This window comes from Eleutherodactylus coqui, chromosome 3, assembly GCF_035609145.1.
Source record: "Eleutherodactylus coqui strain aEleCoq1 chromosome 3, aEleCoq1.hap1, whole genome shotgun sequence".
Lineage (NCBI taxonomy): Eukaryota > Metazoa > Chordata > Amphibia > Anura > Eleutherodactylidae > Eleutherodactylus > Eleutherodactylus coqui.
The window spans coordinates 27,150,554-27,172,375 of record NC_089839.1 but is presented as its reverse complement, the minus strand read 5'-3'; positions in this window follow the sequence as shown (position 1 = coordinate 27,172,375).

Here is a 21,822-nt window from a genome sequence, read left to right as displayed (position 1 = left end):
TGATTTATCAGCTTCATTTGTGTGCAAGTGAGCCTCCTGGGAGCTGTTGCAGAACTCAGTAGGAGGTCTTAGCTCTGCAATTTAGCTACATTATTCAGGCAAAGGCTGCTTAGAGAAAACAATGTAATCTCTAGCTCCCATGTTGATAACATCCTGTGGTCTGTTTTCTCTCAGGGGCTGCACAGAGAATACAATATTATTTCCTGCTCCCAGCATGTGATCTGGATTTTGGTTTTTAAACTCAACTAAAAATCATCATTCAACCTGATTACTTTAAAAGCATTGTTGATACCGAGATTATTCTGATAGCCAGATTGGAGTCAGGAAATAATTTTTCTCCTAAATGAGGAAAATTGGTTTTTACCTTATTGTTTTTTTTTTCCTTTCCTCCGAATCAATATTGGAGGGTGATAGGAAGAACTGGATGGACGTGTTTTTTTTTCATCCTTACACACTGTTACTATAACTGTGTATTGCCTGTAGCTCAGAACAATTCCTGCCATCCTCCTCTGACCCCTTTCAGTGATGAGTTGTTTCTATCCACAGGCTCCCCTTCCGCTGGATGTTTTTCTGGATCACGCCATTCTTTGTATACTCTCCACACTGTTACATGGCAGTGAGACCCTGGCCCCAGCTAGTCTAGCATCGATTACCAGGCCTCATTGGAAGTCACTCAGATTGCTGGATTTTCCCATCTAATGTGGATTCACACTGAAACTGATTTACAGAAAACTTGTCATGTGATTGTATGCTGCACTCCGGGGTCATGGGGCTAATTTCCATACAAGGAAATACCAGTCCTGGATGGGCCAGGGGTCTCGAGTAACGGGGCCATTTGGTATGTGTATATACAATATGTTCTTGCAATGCAGCACATCTGTTTCTACTGTGTGTGTATATATATATATATATATATATATATATATATATATATATATCTGGCTGCTGCTTTTCTAATAACATTCCTTAATAACTAAGAATTATGGAGCGCGGTGGTGATGCAGCTCCTGGACTGCGGTGCCGTGATCAGGATTGTTCCCATTGTGTCATGAATAATTCAGCGTTCATCAATTACGGGATTTAAGATGTAACCAACATTAGTATTCTAAACAAACTTCGGATGAAATATACGGTGTCTCCTGCACACATGAACGATGCTGCGAATGGTGTTCTTAAAACTCTTTTCTACATAAACCACATCACAGCCACAACAACCAACCCATTCCCGGGAAGAGGAGGAACACAACCTGAAGGTCCTTGTCCCCAATGGAAATATAGAACAGCTGCCCTCCACCATGCACCATTTATGATACTGATTTCCTATTGGAACCACTCTGGTACCGAGGCACAGGTATAGCTGCATCCTCTGATCCCCTTATAGCTCTGCCCCTAGTGAGAGGATATGGAAAAGTAGGGTCAATTCCATAGTAGCTTATTGTAAAAAAACAGTATCAAGCGCCTACTTACTGCTCTGCTGCTCCATTCTCCTGTTATCTCTCAACTGTTTCTGACACTACAGCTCCCTCTAGTGACCAATGTACCACACTACATGCCAGAACTCCCTCTAGTAACCGATGTTCACAGTTCATGCCAGAGCACCCTCTTGTGACTGACAAACCACACTACAGACCAGAGCTCCCTCTAGTGGTTGTTGTGCAACTCTACACACCAGAGCTGCCTCTAGTTGTTGTTGTACCATGCTACACACCAGAGTCCCTTTTGTGGTTGTTGTACCATGCTACACACCATAGCTCCCTCTAGTGGTTGTTGTATCACTCTATGCACAAGAGCTTCCCCTAGTGGTTGTTGTACCACTTTACACACAAGAGATCCCTCTAGTGGTTGTTGTACCACTTGGCCTGAAAAAAGGCGCTACATAGCGCTGTTTAGCTGTGAGGACCGGTAATATAATAACTGGTCCTAAGGTGTTAATTTGAGTCATTTCGCACAGCTGATGCAGGTAACGTAGCAACAAGTTTGGTCATTTTTATCCAGCTACACAGGATAGAAAAAATACCCAGAGACTCAGATCATGCAGGTAGCCTAGCAACCAAATAGGTTGTAATTGGCTGCAGACAGCCTGATCAGGTGACAGAGGTGATAAATAGCCAGACAATGGTCGCAAGTGTGTGGAAGCCCTAAGTAAGCTTGCAGTATGCTGCCACACGCAGAGTGGCCTCAGTAGTAATAGTGCTCCCTCATACCAACCCCAGCAATAATAGTGACCCCCACAGTACCCCAGTAGCATTAGCACTCCCCTATACCAGCCCCAGCAATAATAGTGACCCCCACAGCAGCCCCAGTAGTATTAGCACTCTCCTATATCAGCTCCAGCAACAATAGTGACCCCAACAGTAGCCTCAGTAGAATTAGTGCCCCCCTATACCAGCCCCAGCAATAATAGTAACCCCCACACTAGCCCCATAGCATTAGCTCCCCTCTTTACGAGCCCCAGCAATAATAGTAACCCTCACAGTAGACCAATATTATTAGCTCCCCCCTGTACCAGCCCCAGCAATAATAGTGACCCCCACAGCAGCCCCAGTAGTATTAGTGCTCTCCTATATCAGCTCCAACAACAATAGTGACCCCAACAGTAGCCTCAGTAGAATTAGTGCCCCCCTATACCAGCCCCAGCAATAATAGTAACCCCCACACTAGCCCCATAGCATTAGCGCCCCTCTTTACGAGCCCCAGCAATAATAGTAACCCCCACAGTAGACCAATATTATTAGCTCCCCCCTGTACCAGCCCCAGCAATAATATTGACCCCACACAGTAGTCCCAGCAATAATAGTGACTCCCCACAGAAGCCCCATAGTATTAGCACTCCCCTGAAGCCCCATATACTTACCACTTCCTGATCTTCACAGCACTCCTGCTCCTCTCAGCACTCCTGCCGGCGTCAGTGTGTGCACCTGCAGCAGTGCCTTCTCCTCTCCTCTTGCGGAACCAAAGAGGAGAGGTGAGGAAGGGACAAAGATCTCAGATGCACACACTGCCGTCAGTGTGTGCATCCGGCCCGCAGCACTGCAGACTGATTACCGGCCTGCAGACCCTTCCACGTTCTGTATTTTAAGGTTTCATGAGAAGTGAAAGAAATGATGACAAGAGTTTTCTAGAGAACTCTGGATTGTTTCACACAATGAGCTTTATTACTAGTTTATATATATCCAGAAATCCCCTTTCGGAGGTTGGGACGTAACGACCTTCACCTGACTGTGGCCCAAATCCTCATGTCATATTATACACCAATGTCATCGAACTAACCCATATAATAATGAGATAAAGGATACAGAATACCGAGTGACTCTCCATCCTTGAGGGATCCTTGAATTCTTCCGAGTGGGAGCAGAATAACAAAATGATAAATAACCCTTTATCCTGGAGCAGATGAATTTCTGGAACCTTCCATGGTAATAATAATATAGAAATAACCGCAGAGACGTGAGCACAAAAAAGAAAACCAAAAATGACAGTACCAGTCGTGCTATAATGATCCCATCAGTGCTGAGAAGCTGAAATATTCTGTCGAGCGACGTGGGCTGCATGTGTTGTGGGAGAGCTGGAGTAGGGTGCTAGCAAGTGGTGATCAGTTATCTCGATGGCATAATGACAGGGTAATAATTGCATTGGCATAATAACAAAATAGAAATGATTCAGGACCCGGGCCTAGTACAATTGCCAGAGCACAAAGCAATCAAATGTTTCAGTGACAGTACAGGCAATGTTACCGAAAGGAGGTCGGAAAATGGTTGACCTCGCTGCCCTATAGAGGAAAGTAATAAATAGTAAAGGCTGTCACAATGTAGGACTGGAGTTTCTTGGATCCGCCAGAGGACATGATTCAGAGGGGTCATCTTCTGTTGGACCTTAGAGGCCCATTATTATGTCCGAGTCTCACAAAATCCTCTTTTATTACCTGGCATGTATGCTACCCTTCATAATTGAGGTTGAACGCTGGCATTAGGATGTGTGGCTTGGTTCACCATTCACATTCTAATTCAGTCTCAAGCTGTTTGATGGGTTTGAGGTTGGCGATCTGTACAGGATCAAGTTCGTCTCCAAAAATATTGTGATGACCCTTGAATCATGCATGGGGGTCATTGCTATATGACAATGACCCTTGTGAATGAATCAAGGCCCTTGATTCATGCATGGGGGTCATATAGCAATGACCCCCATGTATGATTCAAGGGTCATCACAAAATCATATAACAATGAAGTTGAAGACTTTTACCAAACTATTCCCACAAAGTTAGAAGTCACAATTCTCTGTCCCCTCACTAGACCATGAAGAATAGCCCCAACCATTATTTACCCTCTACTACATTTACAGTTGGCTCTAGGAAATAGGGAAAGATGTATCTCCTGGCATTGAGCAATTCCTGATCAATTCCAATTATAACTCAAGAGAACATTTAAGTAGCTTCCCTGTCCAATGATAGTGACTTTACATTACTCCTGCCAACACTATAAAATTGTCCATTGTGCTCTCAGCCCTGGGTGTCTCATGGAAACCCAATCTATGAAGCTCTTGCAAGGGAGAAAGAGGAGTTATCTGTAGAGAGCCAATAACAGTTACTTAGCTCTCCAACAGCGGCTTACATAAGAGAGAGGAGGCTTCATAGTGCAAATGACATATCCCTAAGGGGTTAATGCTACCTCTCAAAAGACTGGAGGTGATATAATGCCTAGGCTGTGCTGGGCTTCACAATGGAGTATGAAGATGGCAGCTCCAAACACAACTGAGCATGCTCCAGGGACACATTAATTGGCTGAGCTGTGGCCATAAAATGAGACAATGTTTGCTGTGCCACAGTGTATGCAATGACTATTGCAAAGTGAGAGGAACTCTTGGCTGTGAGGGAAAGACAGAGAGCAGTGTCAAAGATCTGAGGAAAGAGGTGCCCAAGGGGAAGTAAGAGACTGGCGCTAGAACTGCAGAAGAATCTGTGTTACAGCTGGACTGAGACAAAGACCGAGAACAAGGATCCTAGTGGTAGAGTCACATTTCCAACCCCAGAAAAGTGGAGGTCAATAGAAAGGACAATTTCCACCCAACGGAACCGTAAGTGAGGTTGGCATCAGTAAAACCATTATGTGTGTACACCGTAACGTACACAGGTCTGCTAAAAGAGGACTTATATTATGGACATTAACACTGTGCAAGTTTCTGGTGCTCAAATCCAGGTCATGAACTGTGTTATTTAAAGAGACATTGCACATGTATATGGGAACCATTTTTTCAATATTTATGTATGTACTATGCTGTATATATTTACAACTTGACAAATACCCTAAGTGGGTTGAAATATTGCCGATTGCTTTTAGTGTCGTAGAGGAATAAAGAGGTTTTTTGTATTGCACCAAAGTTTGCTGCCCTCATCTCTCTAGTTTGGACTTTGTGAGGATGGCGGGCTCACTGTTCTCTGAGCGTTGCATCTTTTTTCCACCTCACTGAATTCAGGTTGAAGGTATGCGCTGCTGAACACCTGACTTTAGATATACATAAGGTGTTCTCATTCTAAAGTTTGTAGCTAGTGGAAATTAGCGCCTAGGGACTCTAAAGAACAAGTTCAATTGCTCAACTATCATTCTTTTGTAACCTAGCCAGCCAAAAGAATCGATTCCGACAAGGATCGTCTGAGCCGGTGAAAGATGAGCTTGCCAGAGTTAAGACCCCTGACAATTTTGAAGACTTTATTCGGTTATGTATTCGAATTGATCAGAGACTTAAGGCCCATTTACACGGGATGAATGTTGGGCAAATGATGCCTGACACTCGTCACTGTGTGTCCTCGCTACTGTGCTATTGCACGAGAGCTAGAAGTGCTGGCTCGCTCACAGAGCGGCCAGCAGGAGGGCGGGGAGGCTGCAGGAGATTTCGCTCCTTGTGCTCGCCTTTCCATTGACTTAACATAGCAGTTAACCGCTGCTTTAAAGGGGTTGTCCCGCGGCAGCAAGTGGGTCTATACACTTCTGTATGGCCATATTAATGCACTTTGTAATGTACATTGTGCATTAATTATGAGCCATACAGAAGTTATAAGAAGTTTTATACTTACCTGCTCCGTTGCTAGCGTCCTCGTTCCCATGGAGCCGACTAATTTTCGCCCTCCGATGGCAAAATTAGCCGCGCTTGCGCAGTCCAGGTCTTCTCCTGTTCTCTATGGGGCTCCGTGTAGCTCCGTGTAGCTCCGCCCCGTCACGTGCCGATTCCAGCCAATCAGGAGGCTGGAATCGGCAATGGACCGCATAGAAGAGCTGCGGTCCACGGAGGAAGAGGATCCCGGCGGCCATCTTCACCGGTAAGTATAGAAGTCACCGGAGCGCGGGGATTAAGGTAAGCGCTCCGGTAAGCTTTCTTTAGGTCCCTGCATCGGGGTTGTCTCGCGCCGAACGGGGGGGGGGGGGGTTGAAAAAAAAAAAAACCCGTTTCGGCGCGGGACAACCCCTTTAACTTCTTCTACTGAGTCCGCTGCTTAGAGCACTCCAAGCATCAGGTGATGTAACCTGAGTGTTGTGACTACTTACTTCTATACTGCAAGTGAAAGAAACTTTACGGATTTGTTTGTTCAGTAGAACTATTTGAGCAAGAGACCGTATTTGAGCCAATCTCTGCAACATGTGTTTCTCATCTGTGTACCCTCTTACTTCAGCAATACGTATTCTCCATCGTGGAGATGCCTGCCCATGCCGACACCAATGGGGCAACCATCATTGTACCCTTGCCGTGCTACCTGTTTCCCCCCCACTTTCTGGTCCATCCCTGCACTACCTTTCACCATACTACCAGGACTAGCTGGATGAGTAACAAATTTGGGATCTCGCAGCAAAGACCCTATCCTGCTTGGAGGAGTCAAGGGTGAAAAACATCCCAGATGTTGTCTCCGCAGATAAACCAAAGTCAAACTGGTGTGTGTGGCAAGGTGGATCAACATCCACTTGCCTGACATATTTTCAAAGCGTCTACTGTGGTCCTTCAGCATCCATAGTCATCATGGTGGATGGGAAACTTCTAACTGTAGCTTATACACCTTTAGCCATGCAGAGATCTCTTAGTACGGTCAATGTGTGGCCCTTATGAGTTCCACCTGTGAATCACTTGAAGCACCCATCAAAGCAAGAAGAAGCAGCTTATGCATCGTATGTTCCCATACCCACAAATGACATTGTGTGATCGGCAACCTTGTGGGATGTTTCTAGCAATACAAATCAGTTCATCCAGGGCAAGCTGTGGTGGTGGGAACCTTTTTCTTTACTTTCCTCTGATAACACGTTCCTGGCTTTGTATAGAAAACATTATTCTTCGGCACTGTAGAGGCATTTATGTATTATTTTGTGCTCTCTCCTTCACACTACACCGGGAATATCAGGAGTCTTCTAGGAAGCATTTATAGGGGCAACCTCATTCAGTTCTTGCAGTAAACATTGTGATTGTGTATTTTGCCATTGCTGGTAATATACAGTTAAAAGAGATATGCTCCCTAGAATAGTAGTTCAGGAGGAACAAATGTGACAGAATACAAATACGCTGCTCACCGGAAGAGGTTGTGCAAGGACAGGTACAGCTCCAAGAAGCGTGTTGAGAACGACATCTCCCTTGGTGCACATGGCTACTGCTCTGACCTGAAGACCTTTCATTGAAAAGAACCTTCAACGAATACATAAGTGCATGAATCCAGCAGTTATATAGCAGGATAATGGAAAATATATAACATTCTGTCTACTATGCCTCTCAAGGTTGCTCCAACCTCTTCTTTGTGTTCTCTTTTCTATTGGTTTATTGGTGATGTGTGTCAACACAGTTTGTAATTGTAAACCCATTCACACCCTTCATATATAGAAATAGAGAAATGTGTATTCTGAAATTGATGTCAAGCTGTCACGGCACCTACAACACCATGACTTCCTTGATCTTGGCTGAGTCTGTGGTGATCCCCCATGGCACCCTAGACCAAGTGATGCACTGCGTGCTGTTCTTGGACATTGATGGAGTAACATCTCCTTCTGATGCCAATGCTGATAGGCTGGCTGGGTTTCATTTAACCCAGGCAGCCTATCAGTAGTTAATGTAGAGCAGGGGTCCCCAACTCCAGTCCTCAGGGACCACCAACAGGTCATGTTTTCAGGATATCCTATAGTAAGAACACCTGTGGCAATGTCTGAGGCATTCACAAGAATTACATCACCTGTGCAATACTGAGGAAATCCTGAAAACATGACCTGTTGGCGGTCCCCGAGGACTGGAGTTGGGGAACACTGATGTAGAGTATATAAATCAGCCCCTTAGTTCTAAGGGTCTCTATTGTCCATGTTGTACCAGAGGAAGCTTTAGCATCATCCTCAGTAATTCTAGTGTTTAGCATTATGTGTTTTGTGGTCTTAGTACTCTTTTTTTTCAGTATCAGAGGTATAGTGCTTAGTGTAGCTTTTGTCAGCCAGTCTTGGACTACTTTCTGGTCTCATGCAGTGGGGTTGCCCTTTTTGGGGCATGTGCTCCATTTGAGGGACTTGTCTAGTTCTGGCTACTTTTTCTGGGAACCACTCCGTGTCTCACTATATTTTGTTTGGTTAATTTTAGATAGTTTGGAAAGATCTTCATTAGCAGTCACCGATTTTTAAATTGGTCTTTGTATCCAAAACTTGTTATCTCCGTTATACAAGCAGCCAAAGTTTGTGCTAGAGTCTTCAATCCACTGACAGGAATGATGAGGTTAGTGACTACACATCTCAAGACAACTTCAGAAGGATAGCACACAACAGCAGAAATAGTAAATATTCTACCAAAAACTGATGAGACATGGGTCATTTTGAAAAGAAGTCAAGGATGGTCTTTATTAAAGGGGAGGTCTCGCGAAAGCAAGTGGGGTTAAGCACTTCTGTATGGCCATATTAATGCACTTTGTAATATACATCGTGAATTAAATATGAGCCATACAGAAGTTATTCACTTACCTTCCCTGCGCTGGCGTCCCCGTCTCCATGGCTCCGTCTAACTTCAGCGTCTAATCGCCCGATTAGACACGCTTGCGCAGAAGGGTCTTCTCCCATCTCTTCGGTCCGGCACGAGCGGCATTCTGGCTCCGCCCCCTTGTACGCGCCATCGCGTAGCTCCGCCCCATGACTTGTGCCGATTCCAGCCTCCTGATTGGCTGGAATTGGCACACGTGATGGGGCGGAGCTACGCGATGACGCGTAGAAGGGGGCGGAGCCAGAACGCAGCTGCTGCCGGACCGAGCCGAAGGCAGAAGACCCTTCTGCGCAAGCGTGTCTAATCGGGCGATTAGACACTGAAGTTAGACGGAGCCATGGAGACGGGGACGCCAGCGCAGGGAAGGTAAGTGAATAACTTCTGTATGGCTCATATTTAATGCACGATGTATATTACAAAGTGCATTAATATGGCCATACAGAAGTGCTTAACCCCACTTGCTTTTGCGAGACAACCCCTTTAAGTGTAAGCCAATAGCTTTTAGATAAGGTCCCAACTTTGACGTACAGTGTCATAATGTCTCGTGATCTGACATTTATGTGTGACACTAAAGAGTAAAGGCTAAGATTTTTCACATACAAGCAGCGCTTTTTTCATTTTTGAAAGTACCTGCCATGGATTGCCATGGAGGACTGAGCGATGGAGCTGCCTCTGAACAAGAGAATCTAGCCTGACTTGGAAGCGGGTGCCTGACAGAATGAGGTGGTGAGCAACTAACCTTTTTTCTGCTATTCATATTCAATGTCATAAGTGTCAACACTCAAGGCAGATGTTATAACCATTTGCTTATAAATTGAGGCATGTAGTAGGATGCAGGCTAGTGTCAGGGATCCTGGGACCTCCTGCACTTCAGTCAGTAGCTCTCACTACTGAGCCATCCAGTCCTTGGACAGTTCCCCTGCACAATTTATACTGAGATCCTGCAAACCCAGCCCCTGTTCTGACCCCACCTCTGTTCCTAATTAGGCTCATTATAAAAGCCTGACCCTGCCACTACACCAGAATGTGATTATTGTGCAGCATAGCCTTAGTCAAGCTCCTTTCCTGCATGCTGCTCTGCAAATCTAAACTGAGACCTACCAATACCGACCTTTGGCTTTCTCCTTACTACAATACCTGCCTCCTCCTTTGTACTGCAAACTGAGACCTACCGATACTGACCTCTGGCTCTCCCCTGACAACTCTCTGGACCTGCATGGCTACTACATCTACGGCTCCAAACCAGCACCAGAAATACCACAACAAGTACAAGCCCAGAATGACAGGGTTAAGCTGGAATTGTAGGCCTCAAGAGGTGACCAGAGTTAATATAGTAGAGATTTGGGTGTACTGGGAAGGGAAGTGTAGATAGGAGGGGTACAGTGACATGGGCTTATCTTATCCTTAAAAATGGGTTGTGAAGAAGAGTACCAGTTTCTAGCTAGTCTACCCACCCACCTTTAAGATTAGAGAAGAGTGGACTTTTGTGAAGTTTATTTTGGTTGGTCTGAATTATTTAAACTTAACTGGAAGTTCACCAAAATGGTGTATAACACAGGACCGTAAATGTCCTGTATTACATGGTGCTATACTCCATTGTTCAGGACTAGTTTTGAGTGAACAAACCCAGTACAACCCTGTTTCAGATAGAACTTTGCTAAAAACTCAGTTTAGGTTTGTTCTGAACTGAACGTCTAGCAAAGTTTGACCCAAAACAGGGTTTTACTTATTCAATTCACTCAATAGGCTTTAGGATATTGCCTTAGTTTGGTGGATGGGATAGGGTTTTCTTCTTTTTCTATGGATTATTGTCATGACATCTTGTGGGGCACTTGTGACAGATGTGTTAGTAAGACCTCTGAAACGCATTGCATTCCTGTTTTGTATCTTCTATCATAATGAAACAAATATTGGAGGGGTACCTACTCTTCTAAAGAAGAAAACTTGGAGAAAATGTGAGACTATCTTGGATTCTTCATGAGGTATGCCGAGAACCACGAACCCTTTACTCAAGTAAGGTAATCTGTTTACACTCAATTTTTTTATCGACCACCTATCCACACACTTTGGGGTGTGGAATCTTTCATAACCTGCTTTTTCCTGCCAGGATATCAGACATGGAAGCTAAGCCTGTGGCAAAGGGATGGCGCTTCCTCTCAGAGTTGAGGTGTAGTTAGAGATCACAATTAATCATGGATGAGACTATGTATGAAAGGAGAAGATACATGTGGTAGAAGAACAAAGTGATCACCACATCCTTGGTGCTGAAGGTGGATATAAAGGAATAGGAACTCATTGCTACTTGTAATACCGCTACGTTGTAATCAGATCCTAACTATTTAATGTCTATGACTATCAAAGGGTACGGCCCATTTCTGTCTATCTTCTACTCATGAAATATAGCTCTCTTCTAGAAGAAAGAAAATTGTCTTCCAAGTACCGTCTATAGGTGACACCCAATAAGTCAAACCAAGGACTCGGGATCATTGTTGCAGGTGGTGCAGGGGTAGCAATTGCATCTGAACCCTCAGGTATGAGAGAAACCAAATACACCAGTATTCTAAGGAGCACATGTTATTTGGGGCGCTTTGTTACAGATTTTGCATTTAAGACCTCATTTGAAGACAGTCCCGCTTCATGGGTCTAGAGGTTCTGGTGCGTCCTTTAAAGCGTCCTAACCCTTGAGATTGCTCCATTAATTTTCCTCCATTACATACATAGTCAGTCTAGTCCGGATCCATCTTATCTCATGTGATATTGTTATACCAGTTAGGGCAGAGAACACACAGAAGAAATACTTTGGCCTGACTGTCAGCGGTGTGACTATACATATTCATTTCTCCACTGCCTTCAAACCTCCGTCTTTCTACAGTTATCTGCGCATTAAATGTCTGTTTTCAACATAACTTTGTATAAATCCCCTTCATGTCGGAAGCGTGTTAAAGTATAAAAAGGATCATTTCTCTTTGAACAATCATTTATAAAGCAAAAAAGTCCAAGGAATAAAGACGCGGAGCTTCCAAAAGCGAGAATTTAATTGTCATAATTCCTTAATATGAAGGTTGCTGTGCTTTCCCTGGTGGCCACCCAGTTGCTCTACTTTTACTTCTAGCAGAACAGAGCTGAAATCTGAATCTGGCAACACTTGAAACTGTAAAGTAATTCTGATGTATTCATAGACTGCTTAATAATGACTCATATAAACCCTGGGCTTAACAAAAGAATTTATGTATGCGTGCATGATGTGTCTACTGAGGAAGAAGTTTCATTCATGGAGAGATCCACCAAGACATGGTTGGAAGTTCATTGGACGGACATCACGTTAATTGGCAAAGTGAAGAAGTAGGGTCACTCTATGAAACATCCAAGCCCTTTTATCGTAGTTGGGAGGCGCCCAGTATCCAAAACCTTTAGTAATTGGATGCCATTCCCAACACTTGTTAAACAGCTCTTGTCATGGTGCTTTATCATGACTCCTTTGTCTCCAATCCCTGTGCAATGCTGAAGGAGTTCTCTTCAGGCCTACAGAAGAAGTTCTAGATGAAGACTAGAGATGAGTGAACGTACTCGTCCGAGCTTGATACTCGTTCGAGTATTAGCGTGTTCGAGATGCTCGTTACTCGTAACGAGTACCACGCGATGTTCGGGTTACTTTCACTTTAATCTCTGAGACGTTAGCGCGCTTTTCTGGCCAATAGAAAGACAGGGAAGGCATTACAACTTCCCCCTGCGACGTTCAAGCCCTATACCACCCCCCTGCAGTGTGTGGCTGGCGAGATCAGGTGTCACCCGAGTATAAAAATTGGCCCCTCCCGCGGCTCGCCACAGATGCGTTCTGACATACTTTAGGGAAAGTGCTATCTTGGTGGAGCTGCTATAGGTAGAGTGTTAGGAGTATTTTAGGCTTCAAGAACCCCAACGGTCCTTCTTAGGGCCACATCTAACCGTGTGCAGTACTGTGGAGGCTGCTTTTTGCAGTGTTGCACTTTTTTTTTTTGTATATCGGCCGTGCAGAGCATTGCACCCTGCAGTAATACTCCAGGGCCAGAAGCGCTTAGGCAGGGACAGAAGACATATTGATTGAATATAGGCAGTGGGCCTTTGCAAAAACATTTGGGGAAAAAAATCTATTTGGGCTGCCTGTCACTGTCCTCAGTGTTCTGGGTCTCTGCTGGGTGTAGTAGTTCTCCAAATTCATATGCAGCCAGCTAAGTGTTACAGCAGGCCTGCGCAAAATTATTTCCTGGCTCTGTCTGGGCTGTTAAATCACCGCTGTATTGCAGTCCACAGTGCAACACTCTGCAGTTCTTTGACATACTCCAGGGCCAGAAGCGCTTAGGCAGGGACAGAAGACATATTGATTGAATATAGGCAGTGGGCCTTTGCAAAAACATTTGGGGAAAAAAATCTATTTGGGCTGCCTGTCACTATCCTCAGTGTTCTGGTCTCTGCTGGGTGCAGTAGTTCTCCAAATTCATACGCAGCCAGCTAAGTGTTACAGCAGGCTTGCGCAAAATTATTTCCTGGCGTTCCGTAAGCGAAGTCAGCCTCCAACCACAGGCCAATAAGCGGCACATTTAATTACAGCGTTCTGTTTCTGCATTACTGGTAATACAGCATGCTGAGGGGTAGGGGTAGGCCTAGAGGACGTGGACGCGGGCGAGGACGCGGAGGCCCAAGTCAGGGTGTGGGCACAGGCCGAGCTCCTGATCCAGGTGTATCGCAGCCGACTGCTGCGGGATTAGGAGAGAGGCACGTTTCTGGCGTCCCCACATTCATCGCACAATTAATGGGTCCACGCGGTAGACCTTTATTAGAAAATAAGCAGTGTGAGCAGGTCCTGTCGTGGATGGCAGAAAGTGCATCCAGCAATCTATCGTCCACCCACAGTTCTGCGCCGTCCACTGCTGCAACTCAGAATCCTCTGGCTGCTGCTCCTCCTTCCTCCCAGCCTCCTCACTCCATTACAATGAGACATTCTGAGGAGCGGGCAGACTCCCAGGAACTGTTCTCGGGCCCCTGCTCAGATTGGGCAGCAGTGGTTCCTCTCCCACCAGAGGAGTTTATCGTGACTGATGCCCAACCATTGGAAAGTTCCCGGGGTCCGGGGGATGAGGCTGGGGACTTCAGGCAACTGTCTCAAGACCTTTCAGTGGGTGAGGAGGACGATGACGTTGAGACACAGTTGTCTATCAGTGAGGTAGTAGTAAGGGCAGAAAGTCCGAGGGAGGAGCGCACAGAGGATTCGGAGGAAGAGCAGCAGGACAATGAGGTGACTGACCCCACCTGGTTTGCTACGCCTACTGAGGACAGGTCTTCAGAGGGGGAGGCAAGGGCAGCAGCAGGGCAGGTTGCAAGAGGCAGTGCGGTGTCCAGGGGTAGAGGCAGGGCCAGACCGAATAATCCACCAACTGTTTCCCAAAGCGCCCCCTCGCGCCATGCCACCCTGCAGAGGCCGAGGTGCTCAAAGGTCTGGCAGTTTTTCACTGAGAGTGCAGACGACCGACGAACAGTGGTGTGCAACCTTTGTCGCGCCAAGATCAGCCGGGGAGCCACCACCACCAGCCTCACCACCACCAGCATGCGCAGACATATGATGGCCAAGCACCCCACAAGGTGGGACGAAGGCCGTTCACCGCCTCCGGTTTGCACCGCTGCCTCTCCCCCTGTGCCCCAACCTGCCACTGAGATCCAACCCCCCTATCAGGGCACAGGCACTACCATCTCCTGGCCTGCACCCACACCCTCACCTCCGCTGTCCTCGGCCCCATCCACCAATGTCTGTCAGCGCACCGTCCAGCCGTCGCTAGCGCAAGTGTTTGAGCGCAAGCGCAAGTACGCCGCCATGCACCCGCACGCTCAAGCGTTAAACGTGCACATAGCCAAATTTATCAGCCTTGAGATGCTGCCGTATAGGGTTGTGGAAATGGAGTCTTTCAAAAGTATGATGGCGGCGGCGGCCCCGCGCTACTCAGTTCCCCGTCGTCACTACTTTTCCTGATGTGCTGTCCCAGCCCTGCACGACCACGTCTCCCGCAACATTGTACGCGCCCTCACCAACGCGGTTACTGGCAAGGTCCACTTAACAACGGACACGTGGACAAGCACAGGCGGGCAGGGCCACTATATCTCCCTGACGGCACATTGGGTGAATTTAGTGGAGGCTGGGACCGAGTCAGAGCCTGGGACAGCTCACGTCCTACCCACCCCCAGAATTGCGGGCCCCAGCTCGGTGGTGGTATCTGCGGCGGTGTATGCTTCCTCCACTAAACCACCCTCCTCCTCCTCTTCCTCCTCCAACGCAACCTCTGTCTCGCAATCAAGATGTGTCAGCAGCAGAACGTCGCCAGCAGTCGGTGTCGCGCGGCGTGGCAGCACAGCGGTGGGCAAGCGTCAGCAGGCCGTGCTGAAACTACTCAGCTTAGGAGATAAGAGGCACATGGCCCACGAACTGCTGCAGGGTCTGACAGAGCAGACCGACCGCTGGTTTGCGCCGCTGAGCCTCCAACCGGGCATGGTCGTGTGTGACAACGGCCGTAACCTGGTGGCGGCTCTGCAGCTCGGCAGCCTCACGCACGTGCCATGCCTGGCCCACGTCTTTAATTTGGTGGTTCAGCGCTTTCTGAAAAGCTACCCACGCTTGTCAGACCTGCTCGGAAAGGTGCGCCGGCTCAGCGCACATTTCCGCAAGTCCCACACGGACGCTGCCACCCTGCGCACCCTGCAACATCGGTTTCATCTGCCAGTGCACCGACTGCTGTGCGACGTGCCCACACGGTGGAACTCTACGCTCCACATGTTGGCCAGGCTCTATGAGCAGCGTAGAGCTATAGTGGAATACCAACTCCAACATGGGCGGCGCAGTGGGAGTCAGCCTCCTCAATTCTTTACAGAAGAGTGGGCCTGGTTGGCAGACATCTGCCAGGTCCTTAGAAACTTTGAGGAGTCTACCCAGATGGTGAGCGGCGATGCTGCAATCATTAGCATCACCATTCCTCTGCTATGCCTCTTGAGAAGTTCCCTGCAATTCATAAAGGCAGACGCTTTGCGCTCGGAAACAGAGCCAGGGGAAGACAGTATGTCGCTGGATAGTCAGAGCACCCTCCTGTCTATATCTCAGCGCGTTGAGGAGGAGGAGGAGGAGGGGGAGGAGGATGAGGAGGAGGGGGAAGAGACAGCTTGGCCCACTGCTGAGGGTACACATGCTGCTTGCCTGTCATCCTTTCAGCGTGTATGGCCTGAGGAGGAGGAGGAGGAGGAGGAGGATCCTGAAAGTGATCTTCCTAGTGAGAACAGCCATGTGTTGCGTACAGGTACCCTGGCACACATGGCTGACTTCATGTTAGGATGCCTTTCTCGTGACCCTCGCGTTACACGCATTCTGGCCACTACGGATTACTGGGTGTACACACTGCTTGACCCACGGTATAAGGAGAACCTTTCCACTCTCATACCCGAAGAGGAAAGGGGTTCGAGAGTGATGCTATACCACAGGTCCCTGGCGGTCAAACTGATGGTAAAATTCCCATCCGACAGCGCTAGTGGCCGAAGGCGCAGTTCCGAGGGCCAGGTAGCAGGGGAGGCGCGGAGATCAGGCAGCATGTACAGCACAGGCAGGGGAACACTCTCTAAGGCCCTTGACAGCTTTATGGCTCCCCAGCAAGACTGTGTCACCGCTCCCCAGTCAAGGCTGAGTCGGCGGGAGCACTGTAAAAGGATGGTGAGGGAATACGTAGCCGATCGCACGACCGTGGTCCGTGACGCCTCTGCTCCCTACAACTACTGGGTGTCAAAGCTGGACACGTGGCCTGAACTCGCACTGTATGCCCTGGAGGTGCTTGCTTGTCCTGCGGCTAGCGTCTTGTCAGAGAGGGTGTTTAGTGCAGCTGGGGGAATCATCACAGATAAGCGTACCCGCCTGTCAAACGACAGTGCCGACAGGCTTACACTCATCAAGATGAACAAAGCCTGGATTTCCCCAGACTTCTCTTCTCCACCAGCGGACAGCAGCGATACCTAAGCAATACGTAGGCTGCACCCGCGGATGGAAGCATCGTTCTCTATCCCCATCAAAAACGGGGACCTTTTTGCTTCATCAATCTGTGTATAATATTCCTCCTCCTCCTCCTCCTTGAAACTTTCACCTCAACCAATTTTTATTTTAACTGGGCTGCCTCCAGGCCTAGTTACCAATTAAGCCACATTAACCAAAGCGATTAATGGGTTTCACCTGCCCTCTTGGTTGGGCATGGGCAATTTTTCTCAGGTACATTAGTACTGTTGGTACACCAATTTGTTGGGGCCCTCGCCTACAGTGTAATCAAATTAATTTTTAGCCCACCTGCATTACAGCTGACGTTACATCAGCTGTGTTGGGCACTGCAATGGGATATATTTATGTACCGCCGGTGGGTTCCAGGGAGCCACCCATGCTGTGGGTCCACAGGGAGTTGTAACTGCATGTGTCCACTTCTAAAGAACCCCAGTCTGACTGGGGCATGCAGTGTGGGCCGAAGCCCACCTGCATTAAACATGACATTACCTCAGCTGTGATGGGCAATGCAATGGGATATATTTATGTACCGCTGGCGGCTTCCTGGCACCCACCCATGCTGTCGGTCCACAGGGAGTTGTAACTGCATGTGTCCACTTCTAAAGAACCCCAGTCTGACTGGGGCATGCAGTGTGGGCCGAAGCCCACCTGCATTAAGCACGACATTACCTCAGCTGTGATGGGCACTGCAATGGGATATATTTATGTACCGCCGGTGGCTTCCTGGCACCCACCCATGCTGTCGGTCCACAGGGACTTCACAATAGGGAGTTGTACCTGCCTGTGTCTATGAATTAAAAACCCTGGTCAGGTTGGGGCATGCAGTGTGGGCCGAAGCCCACCTGCATTTAATCTGACGTTAGCTCAGCTGTGATGGGCACTGCAATGGGATACATTTATGTACAGCCGGTGGGTTCCAGGGAGCCAGCCATGCTGTGGGTGCACACGGAATTCCCATTGCGGAGTTGTACCTGCCTGTGACTATTTATAAAAAAACTCGGTCTGACTGGGGCATGCAGACACCTTGACAGAATGAATAGTGTGTGGCACATAGGTTCCCCATTGCTATGCCCACGTGTGCAGCTCCAGATGGAGGTGGCACAGGATTGGATTTCTCATTGCTTCTGTACAGCATTGTGGACTATCGCCCCGCCCCTTTTAAAGAGGGTCGCTGCCTAGCTGTGCCAACCCTCTGCAGTGTGTGCCTGCTTTTCCTCTGGCAGACGCACTTATAAATAGACATGAGGGTGGCGTGGCATGAGGGCAGCTGAAGGCTGGGCAGGGACAGTTTGGTGTGCGCTGTGGACACTGGGTCGTGGGGGGGGGGGGGGTTGGGCAGCATGTAACCCAGGAGAAGTGGCAGCAGAGTGTCATTCAGGCAGTGATTGTGCTTTGTTGGAGGTAGTGTGGTGCTTAGCTAAGGTATGCATTGCTAATGAGGGCTTTTCAGAAGTAAAAGTTGTTGGGAGGGGGGGGGGGGGCACTCTTGCCGCTATTGTGGCTTAATAGTGGGACCTGGGAACTTGAGATGCAGCCCAACATGTAGCTCCTCGCCTGCCCTATCCATTTCTGTGTCGTTCCCATCACTTTCTTGAATTGCCCAGATTTTCACAAATGGAAACCTTAGCGAGCATCGGCGATATACAAAAATGCTCGGGTCGCCCATTGACTTCAATGGGGTTCGTTACTCGAAACGAACCCTCGAGCATCGCGATAATTTCGTCCCGAGTAACGAGCACCCGAGCATTTTGGTGCTCGCTCATCTCTAATGAAGACCCCTTGACCATATTATCTTCTGATTAAAACTAGCATTTCCATTTTCTTATGTCTGCATTCCATCCAATAAATAAGCCTCTCCATAAACCTCAGATGACAAAGCATCTGAGTACCTTTCAATCTTAGATGCACGGGTTTCAATATGCTGGTTATGGAAAGGTCATACCATAATAGTTCCTCCAGTCAATAGGAAGTAACCTATGACTATAAGAGGCATAGCTATGGTTAATGCTCCTCTTGCCACCTAGAACCTGCCACCCCCCTCCCCCAAAGTTATGCCCTTGATTTTGATGGGATTGTCCAAACAGTACAAATATTGTGATCAACATTGCTGCATCAACATCTCCTATATTCTTGTTTGTTGTTGGGGCAGTTACCGTGTAACTATCCCACGGCTGATCCATTACAGCTGACCACGCTGCTGCAGCTCAGGCTCATTTGGAGAGGAGTTCCTGACTGACTAGCCTCTCTCCAATTATTCCTGGCTTCTGCAGCATGATGCTAGTTATAGTGTAAGCTATGTGCATTTGTATTCCTTGTACATTTCTAGTATTTGGGCTTTGTTTCTTTTCAGTGTGGTCATGTTCCTGTGGTTATTTTTAGTCCTATCTTTGTTTCCTAGCCTTATAGTTCTTGTCTACTTGTTCCCTGTTTGTACGTCTCTGTCTTGATTTTTATTTCAGCTCTACTCAAATATTTTTTTGTTGTCTCTAGGTCTTGGTGCCCTCTCATTGTTTGTCAGGTTCAGTATTTCAGTTAGGGTTTTCATTAGGGATATCTCCTGGGATAAAAAAGACAGTGGTGTCTGGTATTAGGGTCAATAGCAGGGATAGATTAGGGAAAGGCTTTGTGAAAGCTAGAGTTAGGGTCAGTTATTGTCTAGTTTGATATTATCTATTCATCATTACTATCTGAATCATTATCTGATTACTATCATCATCATGTATTGTGCCATCCTCTGATCACTAACACCATTCTGTTCTTGTCATCTATTGGCAAAGTTCTTATTTTTCCATTACCTACTAGTGTTGATATGGGCTTCATATTATACAGCACTCAAGTGTTCGGTTGTTACACAATATAATTTTGCTGTAATGGACGGTCCTTTAATATGGGCCAAACTCTCGGCCTAGTGTAATGCATGTCGATCAACATGCGTGTTGATTGGCGCTTATTTCATTTTCTTTCACATAGGCAGAGAATCAATTTATGGGGATGAATGATCACTATCACAATCCTTCATCCCTATAGACTGGCTATACATCTCCCTGTTCACATGGGAGGTTTACCGCCGATAAGTGTTACGTCATTCACACACATGAACTGGTGAAACTCTAGCAGTAAATAGCGGACAAAACTCACGGACAGACAGAACACACTGACTGACAAATGACCCAAAATACGACCAACCATACCCACATGCATAAAACAGATGTAAATAAATACGGTGCGAGGTATTGGTTTGTATTTTGTCAAAGTAACTTAAGCCCACAAGCTCACTTCAAGGGTCTTCATTGTCTCGCGGGGCCCCTATTCTAATGAGACAACTTCCACATGAAACCTGCCTGCATGTGGGGCAATTGTTCCTACATGGACGGCCCTGCACTATATAAGGAGGTTGTGTGAGTGGCTGTCTCCTTGGTGTCCTCCACAGGTGTAACTGGCTCCCTCATTTGGCATTTTGGCTGCTGCATGCTGAGGTAGTGCACATATTTGCCCTCCTGTATCAGTAAGTATATGGCCATTTTCAGTGATTATTTGTTTTTATATTTCCCTTTCTGTGATAGATTTATATTAGTGTAGGGACTCACAAAATGCGAGGAGCCTTGATGATTGGCTTGTGAGCATAAGTATTTTGGCCAAAATCCAACTAATACCTTGTATTTATTATGTATTATTCACATGCAGTGCAGCTTTTAAATGCCGGGGAGCCCAAGGTGATAGTAGCATTGTGGTTCACTTTTTGAGGTGCAGGGCAGCCCACCGAAGTTTTATGGTGTCATTAATAGGTTGCTAGTCTGCATGGTGCACTACATGTATCAGAATGATCTGGCCCTTTGTATCTAGTCTGTGTAAGAGTATACACCAAGCAGCCACCCCCCTCTATATTAGGAGGTTGTGTGAGTGGCTGTCTCCTTGGTGTCATCCACAGGTGTAATTCAATCCCTCATTTTGTAGTTTGGCTGCCTGCATGCTGAGGTGGTGCACATATTTGCCCTTCTGTATCAATAAGTATATGGTCATTTTCAGTGATAATTTACCTAGACCTAGATGACCAATGAAACACAACAGGGACAATGAAACACAAGAGAGACATTCAGAAACACAGGCACCCAACACACAGGGGTCTGAGACCCAGGGGACTGGCTGGCTGGAGAAATCCACACCCAGCTAGCTCAATCAACCCCCATCTATGGGGGGCTGCGCTGCACTCGGACCTAAAATCTGTGAGCTTTTTTACACTCATATAAATGTGTAGATCAACAGCTGGACAAAGATTTGCTTGTTCATCTGATGATCATTTTTCCCTTTACACAGCCCTAATTTCAGGCAAATGTGTGTTTGGAGAAATGCTCAGACCTGATAATTATCTTGTGTAAAAGGATTATAAGTCCTGGGGGTATCCAAGTACTGGGAAACACCATTAGTACCCAAGAAAGGCAACTGCTATAAGTGAAGTATAATTCTGCTGTCTTGGATCTAGCCAGTATCATTACACTCCCCCCAGAATATACAGTATCCCAGGCCAGTCATTTAAGTATATATAGGTGACTATTAAATACTTGATTGTGCCAAGTCCAATCAAGGTAAACGAGAGGGTCCAGAGTAGTCAACAACCACGAATCTTGTTTATGTTTTCCAATAGCGTGCAAGACATTCTCCTTTAAGAGAGAATTGAAAGTCATAGAGACATGACATACAACAACATCAATGGGGGGCATGACCTAAATCCATGTCAGGATATCATTGAGAACTCCAACACTCCTTAGAATGATGGAGACCAATACAATCAAAG